Source organism: Engystomops pustulosus, chromosome 4 (assembly GCF_040894005.1).
Source record: "Engystomops pustulosus chromosome 4, aEngPut4.maternal, whole genome shotgun sequence".
Taxonomy (NCBI): Eukaryota; Metazoa; Chordata; class Amphibia; order Anura; family Leptodactylidae; genus Engystomops; species Engystomops pustulosus.
Window position 1 is genome coordinate 203,128,586 of NC_092414.1, and position 10,824 is coordinate 203,139,409.

Below are 10,824 nucleotides of genomic sequence, written 5' to 3' on the forward strand. Positions count from 1 at the left end.
ATGGAGACTGTGAGGTGATGGCACATACATCATGTATTGTCATTGCTGGACAGCCGCTAGTATTGTTTAATTTGTAGACTGAGTAAATTTAAAGAGTCTACCCCCCTGTGTCTATACTTAATAAACATCAGAGTACAGAATGAATCTTACTTGTAGGATACTATTGGTGTATCTAAGCTTACCACATGTGATACTACAGAGCTGGTATAATCCTTACTTGTAGGATGCTGGTGGTGTATCTAAGCTTACCATGAAAGATACTACAGAGCCAGAATAAATCTTACTTGTAGGATACTATTGGTGTATCTAAGCCTACCACGTGTGATAATGCAGAGCCAGTATGAATCTTACTTGTAGGATACTGTTGGTGTATCTAAGCTTACTATGAATGATACTACAGAGCCGCTATGCACCTTACTTGTAGGATACTGGTGGTGTATCTAAGCTTACTATGAATGATACTACAGAGCCGCTATGCACCTTACTTGTAGGATACTGGTGGTGTATCTAAGCTTACTACGAATGATACTACAGAGCCGCTATACACCTTACTTGTAGGATACTGGTGGTGTATCTAAGCTTACTATGAATGATACTACAGAGCCGCTATACACCTTACTTGTAGGATACTGTTGGTGTATCTAAGCTTACTACGAATGATACTACAGAGCCGCTATACACCTTACTTGTAGGATACTGGTGGTGTATCTAAACTTACTACGAATGATACTACAGAGTCACTATACACCTTACTTGTAGGATACTGGTGGTGTATCTAAGCTTACTATGAATGATACTACAGAGCCGGTATACACCTTACTTGTAGGATACTGGTGTATCTAAGTTATGTGCTATACAGTCTGATGAGCTAATGTGTAGGAGCTATTACTACGTATGTGATACTGTATGTTATCCGCTCATGTGAAATATCTGTGATACTGTAGATTGAAGCGGTGTATCTAAGCCTGTCATGTTGGCTACAGCCCCAGGGACCCACACGTCTCTATTAGACCACAGCTTCTCCATGGGAGCGGAGCCTCTTGTTATTATATTAGAAATTCCTGCCTGTATTACGGGTCAGCGGGGGAGCGGGGGTAGACGAGGGGGTCGGTCGGGATTATTGATTTCTTTGCCAAAATTCGGACTTGCAACACATGTTCATCTTGGCATCTCAGACACGATCCGGAGCCAAGCCCATATGTTTCCTTCTTCTTTCATCATCCTCTTCCTCCATAGCATCATCCATCACTACAAGACCAGGGATCACACACCAGACTCTTAAAGGGTTCAATGGCTTTAGATTTTAACTCTTTAGTTAAAGAAGTAAAATTATCCTCCCTGACAGCAGGGGGCAGATTTTTTTTTAGTATCCCAGAAATTAGCCACCACAATTTCCAGTAATTTATGATTTGGTTACAGGATCCTCATTGGTCAATCATCTAGTAGGGAAGATTTCCCTGCAGACCCTTGATGATCGGGGGGCGCCCCTGATTGCTGTTCATCTAGCCTTTAGGAGTAGTTGAGATGAGGTTGTCCTCAAAGGGATAAATGTCATTTTATTACTGTATAAATGTATGGACTCCATCTGTTGAATAGTGATATTTATACAGCATTACCATTACAATCAGACATTTGTGAGTAACCACAATGCTGAACATTTTGCTAAAAAATACCGCCATGCCAAGTAGGTGCCCCTACAGCAGCCGGTAGTCAAAGTGCCCCCCACAGCAGCCTGAGTGCCCTCCACAGATGGCTCCACAGCAGCCTGAGTGCCCTCCACAGATTTCTCCACAGCAGCCAGAGTGCCCTCCACAGATTGCTCCACAGCAGCCAGAGTGCCCTCCACAGATTTCTCCACAGCAGCCAGAGTGCCCTTCACAGATTGCTCCACAGCAGCCAGAGTGCCCTCCACAGATTGCTCCACAGCAGCCAGAGTGCCCTCCACAGATTTCTCCACAGCAGCCAGAGTGCCCTCCACAGATTGCTCCACAGCAGCCAGAGTGCCCTCCACAGATTGCTCCACAGCAGCCTGAGTGCCCTCCACAGATGGCTCCACAGCAGCCTGAGTGCCCTCCACAGATTGCTCCACAGCAGCCAGAGTGCCCTCCACAGATTTCTCCACAGCAGGCAGAGTGCCCTCCACAGATTGCTCCACAGCAGCCAGAGTGCCCTCTACAGATTGCTCCACAGCAGCCAGAGTGCCCTCCACAGATTGCTCCACAGCAGCCAGAGTGCCCTCCACAGATTGCTCCACAGCAGCCTGAGTGCCCTCCACAAATTGCCCCACAGCAGCCAGAGTGGCCCTATACAGTAGCCAGAGTTCCCCCCACATCAGCCAGAATGCCCCCACATCAGCCAGAGTGCCCCCCACATCAGCCAGAATGCCCGCCACACCAGCCACAGTGCCTTCACAATTATCATAGTGCCCCCAACACCAGCCAGAATGCCCCCAAAGATTGCCCCACAGCAGCCAGAGCATCCCCACAGAGTTCTCCCATGCCAGCCAGTTTGCCTCCACAGCAGCTAGAGTGCCCTCACAGAGTGTTCACCGTTCCTACAAAAAAGCAGCAATATTCTTCCTTACTCCTGTGTGCGCTGGCAGTATGCACCGGCGATGAAGTCGGCAAACGTGATGCGATGACATCATCAGGTCTACCGGCTTCAGAGCCAGTACGTGTAGCTACTGCACACAGCACTACAGAAGAAAAAGACTACTGCCTCTTCAAGGGAGCGGGGGAAATGCCCCATGCTGTGCTCCCGACTAGTGCAGTATATTGCCAGGGGGATGGGCCAGATGACATGAGGCCACGGGCCAGATTTGGGCTGTAGTCAATGTATTTGACACCTATGCCTTATGGCGAGAGCGTCACTCCCGCCTATGCTGCAAAGTGATGAATTACCCCCTGCTGGTGTGATCATGGGGGGAGTCAGTCACCCCTAGTAGTGATAAGAGGGAAACTACAGGAGGACACATCCATTGTGAGGATCTATTGGTGAATGGGAACTTGTGATTTCCCTTTCTTATGGCCGGGTCTCCTTCAGCAGGATAATTTGAAGACTATAAATAAGTGATTGGAGTGAGATGAAAGTCAGGAGACTGGGCTTTTATGGGTGCAAATGGGTCTGAAAGAATATCTAGGGGAATCCAGGACCTTTCAAGTTCGGTGGATGAAACCTGATGATATGGGGTTGCTTCACACCCAAAGGGGTTGCACACTAGACCAGGATCGATGATGGTCTCAAAGCTGAGCTATATATGGGAATCCTACAAATACTTTTTTTGTACACTCTGTACTATGATAAAAAGCACAATATAGAGGCTCCTTTACTAAGGGTCCCCAGACCCTTCTTTTTTGCCCTGAATTGCCCTGGGTTTTTGGCGCACACGCGATCGGATTGTGGCGCATCGGCGCCGGCTTGCATGTGACATAAATCGGAGGGCCTGGCCGTCGGAACAACCCGACTGATTCAGACAAACCGCAGAATTTAAAAAGCAAATTGTGTCGCAAGATCAGCACTCACATGCACCGGGAAGCAGAAGGTGAACTCCGGCAGACCTCAGCGGGGAAGCGACACCTGCAGGAAATTGGACGCACAATCTTAGTGAATCGTGGCAGACCCGAATCCTCGTCGGACAACGCACAGCGGGGATAGCGACGGGAAGTAAATGTGCCCCATAGTGTTCCACCAGGACATAGATCAAGGTGAAGAAATGGTTCAATGACAATAAAGTAGAGTTTCAGGGATGGCTTCAACAATTCGCAGACCTTAACCTTATCTCAAACACTTGTTGGAAGTGCAACATTGGGAATGGGGATAAGAGACCTGAGGCCATTGTAACCCTACAGCAGTGTTATCATCATTAAAGTCCATTCCAACAAGTCCTTCTCGGTGCAGGATTTTTTGTTATGTCAATGATTGTATAAGGATGATGGTTTACATGACCATCCTGTATACTGCAGCTCCTCTAGGAACTCACAAGGTCATGACTAGGGAAGTGAGCGCCTTCCTCAGTTCATAAGGCAGGAAACACAATGGAGAAGATGAAGGCTTGTGGGACGAGATAGAGTCGTTCCTGGGACGTCTCAATTACCTTCAAATTCTTACAAGGTTAAAAACCCAAAGACCTTAAAACAAACAATGGTGATTCTACTACCCCCTATATAAGAGAATAACAAATATTAGTAATATTACAATTAATTATCCAATCAGCGTCTATACAAGAAGACTAAGAGGTCAGACAATAGAAATAGAGTGAAGTTTGTGTTGACCATGAACTCCAGGAAAAGAAAATTTTGGTAAATAATTTTATGATCCTCCTATGACGTAATGAATACAAATGGGAAATAAATTGTAGCTCCGGCGATCCTTGGGATGCTGAAGTGTATTTATATTGGAAGAAGTTATTAATTCTACTATTGTGTGACATTTCCGCCGGTGTGACCTTTATCAAACGTAGGAGCAAAAAATAGCTGAACAAGCTGGATGTCACAGTCTATGGGAATAGTCCCTTAGGACTAAAGTCAGTGGACTCCCTGGACCACCGCGGGGGATAAAGATGAGCAGGAGCAAGACCGGAGCCAGGGACTGGAGCCATCAGGAGCTGGGACAGGTAAGTACCGACCTGGGGGAGCTGGGCAGCGGCAGTAGCAAACAGCGGTGGAGCACAGGGGCACCCGCGCCATGATACCAGACCGGGGCCGGGCAGCGCACGGGTGCACCCGGGATCTGAGGCATGGATCGCGTGGGTCACCCGTGACACTGGATAAGTAAGGAGGGCGGCTGGTGTGGTACATCTGTATTGATAATAAGTTACATGTGTTGGTGAGAGAACTTCCATTCTAGTGTTCGTCTACCAAAGACCAGTGGGTCAGTAGGCCATATATCACTGTGACTTGGTGTTAGTGATGTAGGGAGTAGAAGGTTACTACATCCACATTTTTGGCTGTGGTCATCAAATCAAGGTATGGAAGACTCTACCTGGCTGTTATCATCTGAAGTACCAAGTATCTGCTGTTGAGTTGAGTTGAGGACTCCCCAAATATCAATTTCTGGGATACTTTGAATATGATATTAAGCCTTCATTCTGAAGCCAGTAGGAGAACCCTTGTGCTACTAATTTGCTGGAGAACTTGTCTGCAGGAGAACTTGTCAACTGGAGAGCACCAGTGTTACTACTCTGAGCTCCATTAGAAAGAGAATGTCCATCGTGAAGATCTTTAGGCAAAGGGCAACTAATGATCTCCGTCTCATGAAAGTCTCTGGACTCATGTACCATCTCAAGTTCTGTAGGGTAGAAGAAAATACTCTTAGTGTCCTGTGCCTCTTGTCTCAAGTTGATATTAGGTTACTCTGTAGGCTCCTGGTGTGAGCTTCTGCTCAAGGGACTTCATTGATTCAATCATCAACAGATCTATGCTGGCTACATAGTCATCTTTCTCCTGAAGCACCAACAGTGTATATCTCCTGAAGCACCATCATGTGCAAGGTCTCCATTTTGACTGTTCTCTTTACAAGAGTTTTCTCAAGAAAAGAGAGGTCTTAAACTGGTCATTTTCCCACCGGTTTCGGTGTCAGAAAAATACTTAGACTCAAAACCCTTGCTGCTAATGCTGCCTTCTGTTAAAATTACTGAAGGAGTTGACGGACCATAGGACAGGACTGAGTGTTTAGAACAAGCCAAGTTGGGGTCAGTCTTTCACCCACCTGAATTGACAACTTTTCGTTGAAGACAATGGACCTTCTTGGCTGACAACTCTGCTGAGGAACATGCTGCAACCCTAGATTTTCTCTCCCTACCCTCAAATAGAGGGCTTCCAAAAATCTCTTTCTGGAGACCACCAGGTGCATGCCCCCATCCAGAAGGTCCACTTGGCTGTGTTGGTACTGTGTTGGCCAAGCACCAATTTTGGTGAGTCAAGATGAGAATCAGAGAACTCTGTTTTCATCAGGAGAATGTTCTGCATTATTTTCACTTGTTGAGGCTCCATCTTCAATATCTCGGGGTAGATGACTCCACAGGCCTTTGAGAACAGGGCAACTTTACGAGCAGCAAGAGAAGTGATATGGGCTTTCTCAAGCATAGCGTTCACCTTGGGTCCAGCGGAACAGCTGGTATTTTTGGTTTATGCCATGTCATATGAATAAGTCACAATATGGTGGGGGAATTACAGCAGAATACTTAGTAATCTTAGCGGATATGTAGAATCCTGGTCCGGCTGGGGATGAGGTCAAGCAGAGCCGCAGCTGTTACTGGCACATCAGTGCCTCCAGCTATTTCATGTAACAGGTTTAAAGGGGAAGCTTCTCCACTACAATTGCACAGCTAGGCAATGTATTCTCCTTGGAGATCTGTGTACTCATAGATGTGTTTGTGTTGTTAGTAGCAGCAGGACTGTGAAGTTTTTGTGAGATTTATCTCCCTGAATGGTAGATTCTCCAAGTGCAGAGGGTGTTTGTCCCCACACTGTTGTGCTCTCTGCAGACAGTGTTAGGTATTTTCTTTAGAGGGTTGTATATACCTTAGTGTATGCTGTTAGTAGCAGCAGGGCTGTGAAATGTTTTTATCTCTCAGAATGGTAGTTTTTTCAACTGCATAACTGTGTGTCCTCACACTGTTGTGCTCACTGTAGACAGTGTTTTTCCTAAGAGAGATGTATATACAGATTTATATCCTAGAATTGTAGATTCTTCAAATACATAAGCTTTGTATCCTCATATTGTTGTGCTCTCCGTCGACAGTGTTCGGTACTTTCCTAACAGAGATTTGTAAACCTTTGTGTATGTTGTTAGTAGAAGCAGGACTGTGAAATCTGGATTTATATTATAGATTTGTACACCTTCTCATAGTGCACTGGGGGCATGTCCTCACACTCAGAATCTCATAATTTAATTGCTTGACAGCCCCTTTTCCCTCTGGTTCAAGAGTTTTTTTTACAGAAGCCTAGTACAGGTTTTACTCACAGATCACAGAGTAGGGGCTGCGGAAGTGGTTTTTTTTTATGTTAACAGAATTAACAAAAATTGTTGGTCTCTCTTTTAACCTTTTTCATTGTTTTCCAAAGTTAGCAGTACACCCCCCTCCCCCCTCCCTATGTCCACAGCGTTTGCCCAGTCTGTATACATCACAATGGAGCCTTCTCTCCTCTTCCAGGAAATCAGGGTCACTTTGAAGAAAGGACTGAGGCGTCTTACCTAACGCGGGAAAATCCCTGCAGGGACTTGAATATTACAAAGTGCATCCCTCACCCCCTCCTAAGTTGGAGTGACTCTTAAACTAAATTCTCAGCACTTTATCAATATACAATCACAGTATAACATTCCCCATAGACCAGCAGTAGATGGAGACATTCCGGAGGCTTCCGGGAATTCATGATTGTACACGGAAATGAAAGTGAAAGTAAGTGAAAGCAGAGAATAGATCATGAGATCACACTGTTTATAGAAGGAGCGAGGAGGAGGCCGGGGGCAGCACATAGTCACCGAGGCATCTGGATAATGTACAGGAATGGGGGAGGATGGATGTATAGATATATAGGAGATAGAACAGCGCACAACCATAGAGACTGTTGGGCAGTCATGGTAAGACTCCGAGGATACAGGTTTGCCATCTTGGAATAGGGCAAGCCCAAGGTATTAGTGATGTGTCGTTCACGAATGGGTCGGCTCTTGATCGCGAACGACGTGAGGTGAGCCGGTGGCTCACTTAACCGTGCCCCTAACCAGCGTGGTGAGCCGGTGGCTCCCTATTACATATATAATAAGGAGCCGTTCTTGAGCCAGAAGAGCCGGCTCTTTATCGTGATGCAGCTCACTAAGAAGAGCCGTAATTCCCATCACTACAAGGGATAGCACATAAATCAGCATTAACGTGGTATTGTAACAGTATGAAGGGGTAGGCCCAAACCCATAAGATCAGCTATGGCCAGGTGGAAAACAATCTGAGGTCCTTAGACTCCAATTGTCCTGGGCAGCCATCGACCCCCCAATACTATGGCCCATGTAAGTGCAAATCAACAGGTGATCCATAAAGAGTAGATAGATACAGTAAACAGGGGATACCTCAGGAGCAATGGTAAGGCCAACTGAGGTTTATGTGGGTGTAATGTGTGGGGGGTAGGATATGAGATATTTAACAATATACATCTATTAATAGTTCTGTTTTGATTTCTTGATATGTCAAGTGAAGCCTCATGTCTTTTACCTCCTCCTCTTACCTCATGTCTTTTACCTCATCATTTTACCTCATGTCTTTTACCTCATCATTTACCTCGTGTCTTTTACCTCATCATTTTACCTTGTGTCTCTTACCTCATCATTTTACCTCCTGTCTTTTACCTCATCATTTTACCTCCTGTCTTTTACCTCGTGTCTTTTACCTCATCATTTTACCTCGTGTCTTTTACCTCATCATTTTACCTCGTGTCTTTTACCTCATGTCTTTTACCTCATCATTTTACCTCATGTCTTTTACCTCATCAACCAGAGATTCCTGTCCATAAAATGGCCGCCGATGGAGGGTCATGTGATCTCTGTCAGTGAACAATAGCCCGGCCAGGATCTTAATCTTATAATCATGAATACTATCACAAGGTCTTGACAGGGCAATTGCTCATGTACATATAGACATCACATGACCCTCCATTGGTGGCCATTTTATGGACAGGAATCTCTGGCTGATGAGGTAAAAGACATGAGGTAAAAGACATGAGGTAAAATGATGAGGTAAAAGACAGGAGGTAAAATGATGAGGTAAAAGACATGAGGTAAAATGATGAGGTAAAAGACAGGAGGCTTCAACTTACAGAATAAAGAAAACGAATCAGAACTTTTAATAGATGTATATTGGTACGTTACCTAATATCCTAATTACTAAAAAAAAACTGGCCAACCCCTTTAACTTCTCATAAAAGCTTCAGAAATGTATGTTTGGATGTACGGACCATTAGTACGGAGTGAAATTTGAGTTTGTGGGAACTGGTGGTGAACAACTTCAGGCTGGATATTTTCGTTTCATTATTCCTTTCTCTTTTTGGAAAACCAACTAAAGTATGAGTGAGTTTCTTTGTTTTTTATGAGGTAAGAGTTTTTTTTTATCAAGCCAAGGATGCATATGGTTGATCTTGTGAACTTATTGAGGAACACGTGAGTTTGTACCCGTGTACCGATGGCCAAATCCATCTGTTACTACAATTTGTCAGCTGAACTGTTTGGGAATTCCAAAATTTTACATCCAACCTGATTTTTTTTGTGTATGCATCCTCCAATTCCATCCGCTTATGGTGTAAAAAGTAAGTTTTATTGACTCTCCATATCCTCCACTCATGATGAGGGATATTGGTGTACTTTATATGCTCAGTACCTACACAACATCCTGTGGCTGGAAGATCCATAGTCTCATTGCTCTCACAGTAAAGTATTCTGTCTATGACGAAGGGTTGACCACCGTTCCTCGAGGTGTTGGGGATGCCATAGTTATAGGCCGAGGTAAATCCTAAATCGATCTCTGTTCTACATTAAACTCCATTCTTTTGTACAGACTCAATAGCCTCAAGTTGGATAACTTGACCTTTTACTCTGATCCCCCCACTGCCCTAATGTCCTTAGTCATCCTCCTCTGCAGCAGCTTCAGTCCAAAAATTGTAGTGCCCAAAATTGTACAGAAATTGACCAGCAATTTAAGGACTTACCTCTCTTCATACATTCTCTGATTTCTACTATTTCTAGCAGCAGTCACTAACATTGAATATTCTGTACCTCAAAGTCTTCACCCCCCCCCCCCCATTACATTTTTGGATTGGAGTCGAATGGCTTCACGTTACATCTCTGGAAATGTCCTATTTTGATACTACTATCAGGGGATTGTTCTTACAGCTGACAGGACCACACTTGGGAGATTTCTAATTGGAGACCTGTCAGCCTGTAGTTTATCAAGGAGCAGTCATACATCTACGTGTACAGGGTGAGTGCGGAGGGGGGTGAAGTTCTCAGGAATTCTACATCTCAGGAATTCTTGTATTGTGTGATACCTTAGCCCACATGTCATAAAAATTTCTCCTTATTTAGACAATTTTTCCCGAAATTAGGCCTACAAATTTAAATTATATCAATTTGGATTTTAAATATTCATCTTCTTCAAATGATACCTAAAAAAATCTACACCTTGTCCCACAAAAATCAAGGCTTTGAATATTGATATGATACAGCTATCCCTGATGGAATTAGGAGATTGAAAGCCACAATAAATTCTCCTTGATCCCCGGTCTGGGGTCTGTATTACTTTAGAGGATCTATGGCCTGCATTTATTAGGGTTTTGTGTACTAAGGGCTCCACGGCCGCACTTTCGTCGGGTTTCCAGTTTTTTTCCGTTTTGCGCCGAATTCTGTCCCTTTGGCGCACGCGATCGGATTTTGGCGCAATCTTTCACGTGACAGAAATCAGGGGACATGGCCGTCGGAAATCCAGACGGATTCGGAAAAACTGCAGAATTTAAAAAACTAATTGTGTCACAAAATCAGTCACTCACATGCATCGGGAAATCGGTTGGTGAACTCCAGCGGACCTCGGCGGACTTCAGCACAGAAGCGACACCCAGTGGACATCAGGCGCACGACCTTAGTGAATCGCCGAAAGACCCGAATCCTCGTCGGAGAAAGCGCCGCTGGATCGCGACAGGACCGGGTAAGTAAATAACCCTCATTGTTGGGGAGGGGTCTGTTTTTGGGATATGTTAATTTGGGGGTTCTAGTTTGGAGTCCAGTTTTACTATTTTGGAAGGTCCATATTTATGTAGAGGTCTGATCTGGAGTCTATTAGAGGGTCGA